General features: G+C 37.5%; 1 long non-coding RNA gene across 1 annotated transcript in view; it reads left to right on the plus strand.

The window, feature by feature from the left end:
* Positions 1-16,872, plus strand: part of LOC131273425 (uncharacterized) — a 129,851-nt gene extending 112,979 nt beyond the window's left edge. Inside the window, exon 3 of the long non-coding RNA XR_011645753.1 lies at positions 16,622-16,872. This is a non-coding gene — a long non-coding RNA (uncharacterized lncRNA). The remainder of the gene's footprint in view (positions 1-16,621) is intronic.
* The last annotated feature ends 1,780 nt before the right edge of the window (positions 16,873-18,652 follow it).

The following is an 18,652-nucleotide window of genomic DNA, read 5'->3' on the forward strand; positions in this document are numbered from 1 at the left end:
ATCATTTATTATGATACTAGCTATTGGTTTAAGTATTTAGGTATTTTCATTCTGTTTTTCTTTAGATACATTTTTTAATTAAGAAAAACTTCTGAATTTTATGTAATTCTTTTCACTCTCAAGTGATGTGAAAATATCAATTCTATTTTAAATTGTTCCTGAAATAAATTACATTGAAAGATCTGAGAAATTTACTAATGTTGAATAATCACTGAAAAGCTTGTAAGTCTATTTTTAAAAAATAATGTTCTCTTTTTTAATAATTTCTATATAGTTCAGAATTTCAATCTTGACTTTTTCTTTGATCACAAGGTTTTTATAAAAATTAGAGTTCTTTATTTAAGCTATTAAAGCTTTGGCAACTAGACATATTTAATATTTTACTATTAATTTCAAGTATTATTGGCTCATGCTGAGGCAATGGAGCCAGCAATATCTCGTTATTACAATTAAAGTTTTTTTGAGGGTCAATACATTATCATCTTGATGTATACATAAAGAAATGAAAATATTTCATGTATTTTTTAGTCTATATATGACAATACTTATATACTCAATTTGCAATATTTTATACAATGGAATAGTTTTTTTTATTTTATCAGTTGACATTTTCATATTCTTGTTTCATTTTCTACTTAGTTCATTAGGTACTGAAGGATATCTATTTAACCTCTCATTTCAAATGTGCTTTTATTATGGAGCTTCTTGTACTTTTAGGCCTTTTCCTTTATGAATGCATGGGTATGTTATTTCATGGAAAAATTATTATTATATATACTGTGTGAATTATATATTCAGCATTATATTGAACTTTAATTCCACTTAATCTTCAGTTAATGTGATCATTATTTCTTGTATTTTATTTGAAATTTCCTGATATGTTAATATATCCCTTTTTATTCCATTTCTTTTATTGTCTCTGTAATGCAGTCTTGTGTTTAGAAAAGAAGTGTACAGAAATTACAAAGAATTTCCATATAGCCTTTGTCCCATTCCACCCCAGCAGATTCCCCCCTATTTTTAACAACTTGCATTGGTGTATGTTTGTTACAACTGATGAACTAATAGTGATATATTATTATTGACTAATGTCTGTAGTTTACAATAGGGTTCACTGGTGTGGTATGTATCTGTGAGTTTTGGCAAATGGGCAATGTTATATATTCATCATTACAGTATCATACAGAATAGTTTCACTGTCTTAAAATGCCCTGTTCTGCACCTATTCATCCTCCTCTCCTGCTCCCCACCCCCCAAGACCCTGGTCATCACGGATATTTTTACTGTCTGTGTATTATTCCCTTTTCTAGAATGCTGTATAGTTGGAATTACACAGTATGTAGCTATTTCAGAATGACTTCTTTCACTTAGCAAAAGGCATTTAAGATTCCTCCATATCTTCTCATAGATTTAGCTTACATCTGTTTATTATGGAATGATATTCCATTATATAGATATACCCATTTATTTATTCATTTATCTATTGAAGGTCATCTTGGTTGCTTCCCCTTTTGGGCAATTGTGAATAATGCTGCTATAATGTTAGTATAAACATCAGTTTTCAGCCCATTCTGGTAAATATCTAGGAGTACGGTTGATGGATCCTGTGGTAAACTTATGTTTACCAGACTTTCATCCAAAGTGGTTGTACTATTTTACATTTCCATCAGCAATGAATGCTTCTCTTGCAACACTTTGTTGTGACTGTTTGGATTTTAGCCACTCAATGGGCATTTAGTAGTATCTTATTATTATTTTAATTTGCAATTCCCTCATGACTTATAATGTCTACAATTTTTTCATGTGCTTATTTTTCATCAGTAGACCTTCTTTGGTGAAGTGTCTGCTCAGCTCTTTTGTCTATTTTTTAAATTATGTTCTTTGTTTACTTTTTGTTGTGTTTTAAAAGTTCTTTGCATATTTTCATACAATTACTTTATTAAAAGTGTTTTACAAATATTTACTCCCAATCTGTGGTTTGTCTTTTCATTCTCTTAACAGTGTCTTTGCAGAACATAAGTTTTTGATTTTAAACAAGTCCAACTTATCAGTCTCTTCTTTCATGGATCATACTTTTTGTATTGTATGCAAAAAATCATTGCCAAACCCAAGGTTACCTAGATTTTCTCCTACATTACCTTCTAGGAGTATCATAATTTTGTGTTTTACATTAGACTATATGTTCCATTTTGAGTTGATTTTTGTGAAAAAGGTAAGGTCTGTGGCTAGGTTCATTCTATTGCACATGGATTTCTGATTGTTCCAGCATTGTTTGTTGAAAAGCCCCTTCTTTCTCTCATTGAATTATGCTTGCTCTTTTGTCAAAGATGAGTTGAATATGTTTGGATCTATTTCTGTACTCTCTATTCTGTTTCATTGATATATATGTCAGAATTCTGCAGCCTGGATCATTGTAGCTTGATGGAAAGTCTTGAAATAGAGTAGTGTTAGTCCTCTGACTTTGTTCTTCTGTGTTGCATTGACTATGCTGGGTCTTTTGTCTTTCCATATAAACTGTATGGAAAGTTTATATGGAAGCCGTAATTACATGAGACAATTCCCAACTGTAAACCACACATTCAAGCCCAGTAAACCCACAAAAGGATGAAAAATAATAATAAATTATTTTAAACTACTAACATTTGAGATGATTTGTCATATATCAATAACCAGAATACTCTCTTTCATCTCTAAAATTGTTGTAACTATTTTTGACTATTTCTTCAGCATTAACTTCAAGATCATTAACTTTATTTTTTTTTCCTTCTCCACAATATCTCTACTTTTTTTTATTTTATTTTTTTTATTTTTTTTTATTTTTTTTATTGACTTTGTAATAATATTACATCAAAAATATATATGTGAGGTCCCATTCAACCCCGCTACCCCACCCCCCCTCTCCCCCCCCAACAACACTCGTTCCCATCATCATGACACATCCATTGGATTTGGTAAGTACATCATTGGGCACCTCCGCACCTCATAGTCAATGGTCCACATCATGGCCCATACTCTCCTCCATTCCATCCAGTGGGCCCTGTGAGGATTTACAATGTCCGGTGATTGCCTCTGAAGCACCATCCAGGGCAGCTCCATGTCCCAAAGACACCTCCACCTCTCATCTCTTCCTGCCTTTCCCCATACCCATCGTCCACCATGTCCACTTTTCTCAATCCAATACCACCTCTTCTATGTGGACATTGGATTGGTTGTGTCCATTGCACCTCTATGTCAAGAGGAGGCTCAAATTCCACATGGATGCTGGATGCAATCCTCCCATTTTCAGTTGTAATCACTCTAGGCTCCATGGTGTGGTGATTGTCCTTCTTCAACTCCATCTTAGCTGAGTGTGGTAAGTCCAATAAATCAGATTGTAGGTGCTGGAGTCTGTTGAGGCTCAGGACCTGGCTATCACATTGTCAGTCCAGAGATTCAAATCCCCTAAATATATCTTAAATCCCAACGTTAACTGCACCTCCAGCACATTAGCATGAAAGTCTTATGAAGGGAGATCCCATCTGAGTCCAGATTCATCACACATAAACACCATTTCCAAAGAGGGGCCATCTGCCCTGGTAGTTAACCCCATCGGCCATGGCCATAACTCTCATGGGTCTCTTTAGCCTTCAAAGGAACCAATATCTGGGGGTTGTATCTGCTTTATCTGTCTCTCTGACTCTGCTCAGTTGTGCATGAGGGCAATCCTTCTGCCAGCCTCCAGACTCTTTTTTAGAAACTCGTAGCCATATAAACTCATTTCTCCTTTCCATTTCCCCCTTACTTTAGGTCAAACAGCATTTTAAAGTCATGTTATTTTATGTAGACATGGATATTCTGCTGATCCGCATTGAACCTTCCGTATAAGGTCCTTTTCCAGTTGCATCATCAGTTGGTATTTGATAGTGGTCCCTCGTTGCCAGGGAGGCTCGTCCCCGGGTGTCATGTCCCATGCTGGAGGGAAGGCATTGCATTTACATGCTGAGTTTGGCTTCGAGACTGGCCACATTTGAGTAACATGAAGGCTGACAGGAGGAAATTCCCAGGCACAATGTTGCTCTAGGCCTTGTTCTTATTTTAGATTTATCAGCTCACAAGCATAGTCATTAGCATCAGGGGCTCACTGTTGAACCCTCACTCCCTCCAGGTCCCCGCCGCTGTACCTGGGAGACTGTCGCTGCTCCCCTAGGGACCGCAGCAGAGCACCACTGGCCAGGAACCCAGTACCCCCCCTGCTGTGGTTTTTAATTGTTGCCACTATGAGTATATCCAATCATTACCATGCCCCCTGGACATATGTTCTGTACAGCTCCCTGTCAGCCATATATCACGTGTCATTGGTATCCCATACCAGTATCCCTCCATTGCCATTATTGAAACACTCTGTGGTCCAGAACTCCCCGAAATTTGAAGCCCAATACTAGGGAATGGTATATAGCGATGGGTTTAAAGGATGGATAAAGAACTTGGATAAAGTTAGATAAAGAACTTAGATAAAGAATGTTGACTTGAAAAAATTCCACATCCTATCCTTTTTTTTTTTTTTTTTTCCCCCCCCTAATTATTCAGCATTTCTTCACAGGAGTCCTAGACCACAGCAATGCATATATATAATATACAGCACTCCCATACATCCACCACAAAACCTTTTTCCTTCCACAGCGATACTCTTACACCCTTTTCACATCATATTTACTTAAGGTGATGTACAGAGTCTGAGATATTAGCTTTCTAACAAGGTAATATCTGTGCTTACATTATGGTGCATACTTTAGGATACACAGTTCTTTACATTTTTAGTTATCCTATGTTTTACATTATGGTTTACATTATCAGTCTGTCATCTCCTATATGTTATGGTGTAGTATTACATGTTTTATATCCATCCTTGTGTACTCTCAAAAAACTCCTCTCTTGCCCCCCTTTTACTTTGGTTTCACACATTTAACGTCCATTTTCCCTTCCACCTTGGTGCCCACAGTGACAGCCAACCTTCGTTTCCTGAGGAGCCACTTCCAGAAATAGATGGAATAGTGTTCAGGGCCTAACTTGCTCAACTGCCCCAATGCCCTGGGAGCCACCCTTTCTCTCGAGGGATACAGTTCCCTCTATTTGGTGGCATTAGTCCTCCCCAGGATGTGGGTCCACCCCCACTCTCACTACTTGGGATTTTACCCCATGGTGTCACCCACTCTGGCAGAATGAGCATTTAGGCATTCCCCAGGAGCCCGTCCTGCGTCAGACCCTCCCCTCCGAGCATTCTAAACAGGTAATCCTCTTTATTATATTTTGATATGATTTTCTCGGCATTTTACTCTCCACCACCTCCTGACCCTCTCCTGTGTTCGTATGCTCCACCTCCCTCCCCCCACTTTTGGGCAACGTTACCCATCCGTCCCTCCCCAGCCACCCTCAAACCCGCAAAGCCCCAACCAAAGGCAACCCCTTGCCCCCCTTTTATCTCTTCTTTGTGTTCATACTTACCACCATCTCGTCTTAAATTCCACCCCTGCAGACATCAGCTCATATCCTTCCTCCACCCTCCAATTTCCTGTAAGCCTATCGTTCAGTCTCTTGCTATCTAGGGCAGCTTGTTTATTTCATATCATTGAGGTCATGTAGTATTTGTCCTTCAATGTCTGGGTTGCTTCACTCAACATAAGGTTCTCAAGATTCATCCATGTTATCACATGTGTTTGTAGTGTGTTTGTTCTTACAGCCGAGTAGTATTCCATTGTGTGTATATACCACATTTTATTGATCCACTCATCTGTTGATGGGCATTTGGGTTGATTCCAACTTTTGGCAATAGTGAACAATGCTGCTATGAACATTGGTGTACATATATCGGTTTGTGTCCTTGTTTTCAGTTCTGCTGGGTATATACCCAGCAGTGGTATTGCTGGGTCATATGGCAAATCTATGGCTAGTTTTTTGAGAAACCGCCATACTGTCCTCCAGAATGGTTGGATCCTTCCGCATTCCCACCAGCAGTGGATGAGTGTTCCCCTTCCTTCACATCCTCTCCAGCACTTGTATTCTTCTGTTTTTTTCATAGCTGCCAATCTTATGGGTGTAAGATGCTATCTCATTGTAGTTTTGATTTGCATTTCCCTGATAGCTAGAGATTTGGAACATTTTTTCATGTGCTTTCTTGCCATTTGTATTTCTTCTTCGGAGAAGTGTCTGTTTAAGTCTTTTTCCCATTTTTTAAATGGATTGTTTATCTTTTTATTTTCAAGATATAGGAGTTCTTTATATATGCAAGTTATAAGTTTCTTATCAGATATATGATTGCCAAATATTTTCTCCCACTGTGTGGGCTCCCTTTTTACTTTCTTGACAAACTCCTTTGAGGTGCAGAAGGCTTTAATTTTGAGGAAGTCCCATTTATCTATTAGTTCTTTTGCTGCTCGTGCTTTTGGTGAGATATTCATAAATCCATTTCCTATTACAAGGTCCTGTAGATGTTTCCCTACACTGCTTTCTAAGGTTTTAATGGTCTTGGCTCTTATATTTAGGTCTTTGATCCATCTTGAGTTGATCTTTGTATAAGGTGTGAGATGGTAATCTTCTTTCATTCTTCTACATATGGCTATCCAGTTCTCCAGACACCATTTGTTAAATAGGCCACTCTCTCCCAATTGAGAGGGTTTGGTGGCTTTATCGAATATTATGTGGCTGTATATGTGAGGTTCTATATCAGAGCTTTCAATTCGATTCCATTGGTCTATGTGTCTCTCCTTATGCCAATACCATGCTGTTTTCACCACCGTAGCTTTATAGTATGTTTTGAAGTCAGGTAGTGTGATTCCTCCAATTTCGTTTTTCTTTTTCAGTATGTCTTTGGCTATTCGGGGTCTCTTTCCTTTCCAAATAAATTTCATAGTTAGTTTTTCTAGTTCCTTAAAGAAGGCTGCGTTGATTTTTATTGGGATTGCATTGAATGTGTAGATCAGTTTTGGTAGGATAGACATCTTAATAATGTTCAGTCTTCCTATCCATGAACAAGGAATAGTCTTCCATTTATTTAGGTCTTCTTTGATTTCCTTGAACAATCTTGTATAATTCTCGTTGTATAAGTTCTTTACCTCTTTAGTTAAATTTATTCCTAAGTATTTGATTTTTTTATTTACTATTGTGAATGGTATTTGTTTCTTGATTTCCTCCTGATCTTGCTCATTATTGGTGTACAGAAATGCTACTGATTTTTGCGCATTGATCTTATATCCTGCGACTTTACTAAACTCATTTATGAGTTCTAGAATCTTCGTTGTAGATCTCTCAGGGTTTTCTATGTATAGGATCATGTCATCTGCAAATAATGAAATTTTGACTTCTTCCTTTCCAATTTGAATGCCTTTTATTTCTGGTTCTTGCCTCAGTGCTAGTGCAAGTACTTCTAAGACAATATTAAATAGAAGCGGAGACAGTGGGCATCCTTGTCTTGTTCCTGAGTTTAGAGGGAAGGAGTCTAGGATTTCTCCATTGTAAACAATATTGGCTTTAGGTTTTTCATATATACTCTTTATCATGTTCAAAAAATTCCCTTGTATTCCAATCTTTTGGAGTGTTTTTATCAAGAAAGGGTGCTGTATTTTGTCAAATGCTTTTTCTGCATCAATAGATATAATCATGTGATTTTTTTCCTTCAATCTGTTTATATGGTGTATTACGTTGATTGATTTTCTTATGTTGAACCATCCTTGCATACCTGGGATGAATCCCACTTGGTCGTGGTGTATAATACGTTTAATGTATTGTTGAATACGATTAGCAAGTATTTTGCTAAGTATTTTTGCGTCTAGTTTCATTAGAGAAATTGGTCTGTAGTTTTCCTTTCTTGTGATGTCTTTGTTTGGCTTTGGTACTAGGGTAATGTTGGCATCATAGAAGGAATTGGGTAATGTTCTTTCCGTTTCAATGTTTTGGAATAGTTTCAGCAGGATTGGTGTCAGTTCTTTCCGGAATGTTTTGTAGAATTCACCTGTGAAGCCATCTGGCCCTGGGCTCTTCTTAGTTGGGAGATTTTTGATAACCAATTCTATCTCTCTGCTTGTGATTGGTTTGTTAAGATCATCAATTTCTTCTTTCGTCAATATGGGCTGCTTATGTGTTTCTAGGAATTTGTCCATTTCCTCTAGATTGTCATTTTTGTTGGAATATAGTTTTTCAAAATATCCTCTTATGATAGTCTTTATTTCTGTGGGGTCAGTGGTGATATCGCCTTTCTCATTTCTTATTTTGTGTATTTGCATCTTCTCTCTTTTTTTCTTTGTTAGTGTTGCTAAAGGTTTGTCAATTTTGTTAATCTTCTCAAAAAACCAGCTCTTGGTCTTGTTTATCTGTTCAAGTGCTTTCTTATTTTCTATTTCATTTAGTTCTGCTCTTATCTTTGTTATTTCCTTCCTTCTTCTTCCTGTTGGGTTACTTTGTTGTTGTTTTTCTAATTCCTTCAAATGTGCAGTTAGTTCTTCAATTTTTGCTCTTTCTTCTTTTTTGATATATGAATTTATGGCTATAAACTTCCCTCTCAGTACTGCTTTTGCTGCATCCCATAAATTTTGGTATGTTGTGTTATCATTATCATTTGTTTCAAGGTAGTCATTGATTTCTTTTGAGATTTCCTCTTTGACCCACTGTTTTTCCAAGAGTGTGCTGTTTAATTTCCAAATCGTGGTGTGAAATCTGGGCTTCTGTCCCTTGCAAATCTCCAGCTTGACTCCACTGTGGTCAGAGATAATGTTTTGTATGATTTCAATCTTTCTGAATTCGTTCAGCCTTTCTTTGTGGCCTAGCAAATGATCTATCTTGGAGAATGATCCATGTGCGCTTGAGAAAAATGTATATCCTGCTGTGTTTGGGTGTAGCGATCTATATATGTCTATTAGATCGAGCTCCTCTAATATACTATTCAGATGTTTTGTTTCTTTGGTGATTCTCTTTTGAGATGTTCTGTCCAGAGTTGATAGTGGTGTATTAAAATCCCCCACTATAAGTGTAGATGTATCTATTCTTTCACTTAGTTTTTCCAGCGTTTGCCTGACGTATTTAGAGGCACCCTTGTTAGGGGCATAGATATTTATGAATGTTCGATCTTCTTGACAGATTTTCCCTTTGACTAAAATGTAGTATCCTTCTTTGTCTCTCACAATTGTTTCACATTTAAAGTCTATTTTGTCTGATATTAATATAGCTACTCCTGCCTTTTTTTGGTTATTGTTAGCTTGTATGATTGTTTTCCAGCCATTCACTTTCAATCTCCATGCGTCTCTGGGTCTAAGATGTGTCTCTTGTAGACAGCATATGGATGGGTCATATTTCCTTATCCAATGTCCCAGTCTGAATCTTTTGATAGGTGAGTTTAATCCATTGACATTCAGTGTTATTACTGTCAAGGTATTATTTGTGTTAGCCATATTTTGATTGGATTTGTGTTTGTCATATTTTGTTTGTATATATTTTTTTGTCTTTTTTGTTGTTGTTGTTGGTCTTATACTCTCCTCCAACTTTGCCTTTCCTGTTTTTTCCTTTCTTCCTGGAGAACTCCCTTTAGAATTTCTTGAAGGGGAGGTTTCTTGTTGGTATACTCTTTCAGTTTCTGTTTGTCTGTGAATATTTTGAACTCTCCTTCATGTTTGAATGCTAATTTAGCTGGATAGAGTATTCTTGGTTGGAAGTTTTTTTCCTTTAGTACCTTGACTATATCATACCACTGTCTTCTTGCCTCCATGGTTTCAGAAGAGAAATCAGCACTTAATCTAATTGAGCTTCCCTTGTATGTGATGGTTTTCTTTTCTCTTGCTGCTTTTAGGATTTTCTCTTTGTCTTGAGCTTTGGATAATTTGATAAGTATATGTCTTGGGGTGGGCCTGTTGGGGTTTATGACTTGTGGAGTGTGCTGTGCTTCTTGGATATGTACATCTGTCTCTTTCAGTAGATTTGGGAAGTTTTCAGCCATTATTTCCTGCAACACTCCTTCTGACCCCTTTCCCTTCTCTTCACCTTCTGGAATGCCTATAATACGTATGTTTGAGCGTTTTGCATTGTCATTCAGGTCCCTAAATCCTAATTGGATTTTTTCTATCTTCTTATTGACCCCTTCTACTATCTGTTTGATTTCTGATGTACTGTCTTCCACATCACTAATTCTCTGCTCTGTCTCTTCTAGTCTGCTGATATTTGCTGCAAGTGTATTTTTGATTTCTTGAACTGTGGTGTTCATTCCCATCATATCTGTTATGTTTTTGCGTATGTCTGCAATTTCCCCTCCAAGTGATGTCTTCATGTTGTTAACCTCTTTCCTTACTGCATCAAATTTGTCGGTGATAAATGTTCTGAGTTCTTTCATTGCTTGTGCCAAGTTTTGCTCCCCTTCGTGATTATTGGTTTGTTGATTGGATTCAGTCATGTTTTCCTGATTATTGGTTTGGTTTGTAGATTTTTGTTGCTTTCTGGTCATCTCTTTATTTTGACGAATTTAATCAGTTCCTTAGCTTCTTTGTCTGCTTTTGGAGGTTAATTAGTTGTTATTTTTGCATAGGTGTTATATCTTCTCTTTGTCACTTTTTTCTTCTTATTCAAGTTACTTGTTGTTGGTTAAGTTCACTTTAGAAGAGAGTATTAGTGTTGGGGAAAGGCAATTGTGTCAGCAAGGGAAAAGTGTAAAGTAGTATTAGTAATGTATGTTAACAAAGCAAGAATATGAGATCTGGGAGGATGGAGGTTAGATTCATGTAGATTGTACAGAGTTATAGCTGTAGGTAGAGTACCTTTTATGAAGTAGATGACTGAATATGGGCGGAATATGGTATGAACTACAAAGCTATTGTTTTCATGAGAGAGGGAAAAAGAAAAGAAAGGTAATAGTTTCAAGAGTGGATAACAGACAGAAAACAGAACAAAGGTATTAGAAATTAAGATTTAGACACTTTGTGGATCAAAGAATGGGAGGTGGGGGTTGGAATATAGTAGAGACAGTAGATGATAGTGGATATCAAGATGCAGGGGAAGGGGGATAGTGTAGGTAACCTAAATCAGTTCACACAGAAATGAGGCAGTGGAGGATGGGAAAACCCAGCAAATGTGAGGTGTTCCCTGTAGCACCTATTGTGTACTTGAATTAAAATAAAATAAGTGGAAAATGAGGGACAAGAGGGAAAGAGAAAACCGAAAAAAAAAAAAACTAATTATAATAAAGAAAAAAAGAAAGACAAGAAGAAAGGAAGAAGGAAAAAGAGGATAAGCAAACGGTGGGGAACAGATAGGGGGAAGAGTGATACAGGTATACACGTGTCACAATTGCAACACTATCTAAAACAACAACCAAAAAAACCCCTAAATAACTGTATATAAAAAAAAAGGGACTTTGGGGGACACACTAGGAGAAAAGACTAGGGGATAATGCAATATTAGCAATCAGGGCGTCAGAAAGAGTAAAAAATAAGATAAAGTGAAAATAAAAACAAAACAATATAAACCAATATAGATAAAACACAAACGTTAAGGTCCAAAGCACTCAAGGATCCCAGGTAGACCCCAGAGCGTGATGGATTCAGGGGTGGAAAGTCTGAGACACTGAAGACTCAAGAGGTGTGAGTCTGGGGTGTGGACCGCCAGAGTCCAGGGGACCCAGACCTGGGAACCTCAAATCTGGTCCACGGAAAGCTTAGGAGCCCCGCAGTGCAACACAGCCCTCAGGGATCCCCGTAGCTGGGTGCCAGCCCCATGGGGGAAGCCAGATCCGCGAATTCTATATTGAATGTCTAATCCCTGAAATTCACCTACTCCTCAGGGTATCAGCCTTTGGACAGCTCGCTCCCTGTGCTCCCAAGCAACGGCCACTTGAGGGCGCCTCTACACCACGGCCAGTTCAATGACCCAGATCCCAAGCCCCACCGGGTGGGGTGGGCTTCAGCTGGAAACGCGGAAAACAGACTCTAAGATCCGAAATCCCAAACTTCGCAAAATATTCCCCAATCAGCTTCCAGACGTGTCCTCCTCCCTCACTGCACCCTACAACAGTCTCCCAATTGTGTCCCCTTATTGCTCAAAATCCAATTCCGTTGCAGATCAGCAGCCGGACCTGTGGGGATGGGGCTCCAGGCGGAAGCGCTTCTCCCCCTGTCCGGCGACTAAAACGTCCCCCGCTTCACAAGAAAACACCGTCTGTCTCCCCAAATCAATCCGCCAAGGAGTCTTGTCCAAACAATCCCCCACCAGCCAGCACAGTATCTGCGAATTTCTCAGCACCACAAAGCCTCCAGAAAAAGGGAAAAAAAACAAAAACCCTGGCCGCCGCGGCTCCGGAGCTGCAAGAGCGCCCGCTACCGCGGCTCCGCCCACCCAAGGAGGGAACTTCCCGCGCCCAGCTGGGATCTCCGTTTATATATTATAGACGTATCCTCTCTGTTACCTTCCCACCGAATTGACGTCCAGACACCTTCCAACCAGCAAAAATCCCCGAAACAGCGCGGTCCTAAAGAGCCTTCAACGCTGCCCAGCCGCCCCCTGCAGAGACACTACCAGGCAAGCTCACGCAGCCACCATCTTGCCTCTCTATCAAGATCATTAACTTTAGTTTGCAGATCCCATGGGAAAATAAAATCCTTTAGGAATTTGATTGGAATTGATATAACAGAATAATTTGGAGATAATGAATATCTTTATGATAATAAGAATCCCCATCCATAAACATGGTATAGGTTTCTATTTATTTAAGTTTTCTTGTAAATTCTATAAGAATGCCCCATATTTTTTTCCATGAGCACCTCACAGGCTTTTGCTAGGTTTATTTCTGTTTGACATGTTTTTCTTGCTCCTGTGAATTCATTTTTTAAAACTTTTAACATTTTCAATTGTTTGGTTTAGGCATTGTGACATTTTGAGATTATTTATGAAATCCAAAAAGGGATATTATGTTTGTAAACTGGCCTGTTCCTCTGGGTGTGATACCTTTGATTTGTATTAGATTCATCTGAGCTGGCTTTGATTAAATTATGTTAAGATTAAGGCTTTGATTCAACCGTGTCATTAGGGTGTCTTAGTTTGAGTCTCTGCCCCTTTTGTGAGCTATATAAATGGATGCTTAACAAGGAGACATGGAAGCAGATAAGTGAGAAGAGAGAGAGCACTCCATAGACATGGCAGAGGTCCAGGGAAGAGATATGAACCATTTACCTCATAGTTTACAGCTATGAGGCTGACCTTGTGAAGAGAACAGAACTATTGAGCATGGAAAGAAATGAGCCCCACAAAGATAGACAAGCCCTATGTCAGACTGTAGCTGAGACTGGAAGAAGCTGAACCCATGGAGCCTTAAGAGGGAAGAGGAAGGCTGAACACTCAAAGACATCGCCTGCCATATTGCTTCAACACATGGTAACAGAGTTTGGTAAAGAAACAAACTTGAGTTGGACTCTTTAGGGCCTTGTAACTGTATGGTTTCACCCCAAATAAATACCCTTTATATAAGCCAACAAATTTCTGGTACTTTGCATCTACATCCCTTTGGCTGACTAATACAGAATTTGGTACCAGGAGTGGGGTCATGCTTTTGTAATTACTGAAATGCTGCAACAGTTTTATAAATGGGTAAGGGGTATTTTTGGAGGAATTGTGAGATAGATGCCTGACAGAAAAATGCTAGATTGCTTTGAAGAGAGTGTTGTAGGAATATGGACACTAAAGAGTCTTTTGATGAGATCTTAGAAGGAAATGATGAAACTAATATTGGAAACTGGAGGAAAGATGATCCATGTTTTAAAGTTGCAAAGCACTTAGCAAGACTGACTACTTATGTTACATGGGAGGCAGAATTTGAAAATTACAAACTTAGACATTTAGCCAAGGAGATTTCCAAAGTAAATGTGGAAAATGCAGCTTGGCTTCTCCTCGTAGCTTATAGTAAAATGCTAGATGAGCAAGATAAGTTAGGAACTGAATTGTTGGGCACAAAGAGACCAGAAACTGATTCTGAAAATCCCAAGCCTCTGGTAATCAAGCCCCCAGATGATCGTGCCCCATTTGAGGATTTGACTAAACTTGGGAAATGTTTTTGCCCTTTATTTTCCCCCTCCCCCTCCCTCTCCCCAACTCTGCGGTTTTTGCTCTCTGTGTCCTTTTGTTGTGTGATCTTCTGTATTTATTTCTCTTTTGTCTTGTATTGTCATCTTTCTCCTCTAGGGTTCATCAGGATTCAACCCTGGGGACCTCTGATGTGGAGAGAGGTTCCCTGTTAATTGCACCCCCTTTGTGGGCTATATAAATGGATACTCAATCAAGAGACACAGAAACAGATACATGAGAAAAGAGAGTTCCATAAACACAACAGACGCCCTGGGAAGGGAGATGAGCCATTTCCTGATAGTTTATAGCTGACCTTGTGAAGAGAACAGAACATCTGAGCCTGGAAAGAAAAAAGCCCCACAAAGAAAGACGAGCCCTTGCCAGCCTACAGGTATTAAGAAAACACTAGGGAAACGGACTTGGCCCAGTGGTTAGGGCGTCCGTCTACAACATGGGAGGTCCATGGTTCAAACCCCGGGCCTCCTTGACCCGTGTGGAGCTGGCCCATGTGCAGTGCTGATGGGCGCAAGGAGTGCCGTGCCACACAGGGGTGTCCCCCGCGTAGGGGAGCCCCACGCGCAAGGAGTGCACCCCATAAGGAGAGCCACCCAGCGTGAAAGAAAGTGTAGCCTGCCCAGGAATGGCGCCGCCCACACTTCCCATGCCACTGACGACAACAGAAGCGGACAAAGAAACAAGATGCAGCAAACAGACACAGAGAACAGACAACGGGGGAAGGGGAAGGGAGGGGTGATTAAATAAATAAATAAATCTTTAAAAGAAAAAAAGAAAACACTATAAATTTGTTATTTTGACTTTGTGTATAGCAATCATATACTATTCTTATGGGTCTTCTTAGAGTCTCTTGACTGTCTCCTTCTTCTCCACTGACTGGTGCCTTCAGTATTGCCAGTTTGCTCCTCCATTTTCAGACTTGGAGGCAATGCAACAATATTTTATGGTATTATCTGACTTCTCCATTATCCCCTATATGTCTGGATCATGACACCTCTGAAGCTAGTTGCCCATGGGATTAACATGGTACAATAGGAAATATGATGTGGTTAAGAGTAAGGCAGATAAATCCTTTCTTGTTTTTATCCTTGGTTAACTACTTCTTGCAACTTTTTCAGAGAATTCTCACATGCCACATGTCTGTTGAAGGACCTACTTTGTCTCTTTGCAACTGGTTGGGAAATAGTTGTCAGCACTGTAAAGCAATGCTGTTTGTTCCTTCTTACATCTCCTCATCTCTTGATTTCCTTGCTCTGATTAACAGCTCTTGGATTATGTTTTCTAAACAAATTGGATCTTTACTTTAATCATCACCTCCAGATCTGCTTTGTAAAGAGCCAAAATTATTTGCAGAATAATATTAAGTATTAAAAAACAATGGCAGATTACCTGGGTTGTTAATTAAATCCTCTGTGAAAAATGTCAATTATGTTGCCTCCTTTTTTAACTTATCAAATATTTTTTTCTGAATGTACTTGAGAAAATTGTATTTTTCTCTACTTTAAAAATCCCTAACCAAGTAAATGTCGTAATTTCTTCATTGTATTATGAAAGCTTATATATTTACCTGAGGAGCTGATGATAAGATTCAAAATGTTTTCTCTATGTTAATATTTGATCATTAGTCCAAATGCTGATTAAATATATACATAATTGTGATAATATGCATACAATGCAAAATATCCAATTTTAACAACTATTTTTAAGTATACAATAAAAATGCTTATTTTTAAGCTTAGATGTTGCCCTCAAAACATGATTTTATTATATTGTTCTAAGGTCAATAAGAAACTGCAAAAACTGAATATTTATCTCAAATCATAAAACAAATAGTTAATAGAGATAACATAATTTTTGTTTACTTTGCATATTAAATTTGTTGTAATGTTAAAAATGAACAAATCTATGTAAATTACTTCTGCTCCAGAGCAGAATTCAGTATAACTATTTAATTAATTTAAATAACTTTTATTAAAGCATTTTATATTTTTGGCTTATCCATCAAATATCATTTACTGCATTTAACTCTGTGACATAATGGAATGAAGCAAATTACAAGGCTGTAGATTTATAAACTAAAGTAGGATGTCACTTTTTTTTCTTGTTATGTTTGTCTGTTGGTGATAATGGCATCCAACTTTACTATAGAACTCATAGGAAAATGAATTTATCAATAAATACTGTAAAATTTCAAATGCTTTTCAATAAATTAATTTTTTTAGATAAATGTACTCAATTTAAAAATTGGGGGAAAAAATTTCTTCCCCACTCTCCCTAACATTTCATGGGATTCAGTACATAAATATATGTGCATCTCAAATTTTCAAAAGATTACTTTACTTTCATATGTTGAGAAATTCAATCCATGCCATTCTTTTAAAATTTAGTACTTGTTACTTCTATGGTTGAGAGTATTTTGGAATAACTTTGTGTTGGTTACAAATAATTTTTTCAAGCCTTAGCAACCAGGTTCTGCTTTAGCAAAGGCATTTAAAGAGTTTCTTTCACTGTCTTTGCCCCTCCTCCTTCTATTCTTGTTCAGGTAAGAAGAAGAAGGAGAAGGAGAAGAAGAAAGAGAGAGAGAGAAGCTTAAGAAGGAAGGATGGAAGGAGGAAAGAGAAACAAAGAAGGAAGAAAAGAAGGATAAAAACCTGTTAAAAATTAAGTAATGCAGTGTTTCATTTTTTAGTCTATGAAACTCAAATGTGTAGTTTCTCCCCTGCTAATGTGCAAGAATTGAGATATAATTCCTCAGAAAACAACAGGTTTATTAATTATAAAGTTTCCAGTAGAGCTTTCCTGCCAATGTGTGTCTTTTTTTGTGAAGCAGAAAACAAACTGATTTGGAAATTAGCCACCTTTAAGTTCTTCAGTCAACATGTTGCCACAGCAACCAAAGTTCTTGCTATCCAGAAAAAGACCAATGTCTTTGCCTCAATCATGATGTAAAGCTTAGAGAAGGAAAAAAGGGAGGAAGCAATAAAAATTCATCATTTTTGAGTATTTGTATTGCCCTGATTGGCTTTGAGCCATGGTTCTCATTCACAGTATCCTTCAACATATGTTCATATCTTTACGGTTGCAATTCTTCATTTCCATTAATTAAATAATCATACCAAACACTGTCTCATGATAACACTCAGTAGAATTTATTCATTACCAAAGCAATCATTACCCAATTTACAAGTATTTCATATTATTATGCAGTGCATTGATAAGGATCGTGTTTAACTTTGCTTCCTAGAATTGCTTGTGTCCATATAAAGAAGAACATGGGGACCACCAAAGATCTGCAGAGAATGGACCAGAAAACTATTTAGTTTTAAACACAGTAGTTTGCTACATGAGCTTATTCCTCTTGCCCCTGAAAAATCCACTGAAATAGAGTGAAACTACCCTACAAAAAAAGTGTAAACTTACAAGGACAAAAAGTGCAAGAGACAACAGTAGATAAGCAGTTGCAACAATTTTCGAACATAGAAAACAAATAGTAGAATAAGTGAACTAATGGAATAGAACAAAGTTCAAAGTAGATGTCTGGGCAGGAGGATACTGATGCGAATTTAGAACTATAGAAAGACTCAGGTGTAAGGTCTACAAAATGAATATTGCTAAGACTGAAAAGTAAGAGATTGGTGAGGAAAAAGCTGTACAAAGAAAAGTCAGAGTTGTTTGCCCCTTCTATCTTCTGTTTACAGGAAAACAAACAAACAAAAAAAACAAATACAGGGAGTTAATAACTGAGTGGGTTGGGATAAAAATACACCAAATATAAGATATGGGCTTTAGTTAGCAGCAATAATTTGCCAATGCTCTTTCATAGTTTGTAACAAATTGTTTCAAAACAATGCAAGGTGTTGGTGGTGGGGAAATGTATGGGAGCCCTGTATGATGATATGCATGTCTGTTTTTAAAGTTCACAACTTTTACTATATACTTACTGTTTATTATGTTCATGTATCATGTATAAATGATAAACTTCAATTTTTAAAAAATTTTTAAAAATTAAAGTTCACCTTTCTAGATATAAAGTTAATCAATTCTTATCTGAAGAAATTGAAAATAATAGATACCCACACATATACAAACACAGATAAATGCCTACAAATGTTGACATTTGGGTGTCAATCCAGTGGAATAAACAGTTTGCTATCAAATCCCCTCATGTGCACAGAGCTTCCAATCCACATTAATTAAAACCATAATTTATTAGAAATGGACAACCAAAGATCACAGATATTTAAGAGAAAACCCAAGAATAATGAAAAAGGCAAGAATAAACCTTAACACTGAAACTCAGAATGAACAGAGACATTGATGGACATAAAAGAAAACATAAGGGGAAATATTGTTAATACCTTGGAGAGAGAAAAGATGATACTGAATCTACTAAAAAAACTGAGTCTGTGGCAATTTGAGATTATTTATGAATCCTAAAATGAGATATTATGTTTATAAACTAACCTATTCCACTGGATGTGATGCTCTTTGAATGCATTAGATTCAGCTGACATATCTTGATTAAATTACCTGCTAAGATTAGGGCTTTAATTCGACCAGGTCAGTAGGGCAT

Source organism: Dasypus novemcinctus, chromosome 15 (assembly GCF_030445035.2).
Source record: "Dasypus novemcinctus isolate mDasNov1 chromosome 15, mDasNov1.1.hap2, whole genome shotgun sequence".
Classification (NCBI taxonomy): domain Eukaryota; kingdom Metazoa; phylum Chordata; class Mammalia; order Cingulata; family Dasypodidae; genus Dasypus; species Dasypus novemcinctus.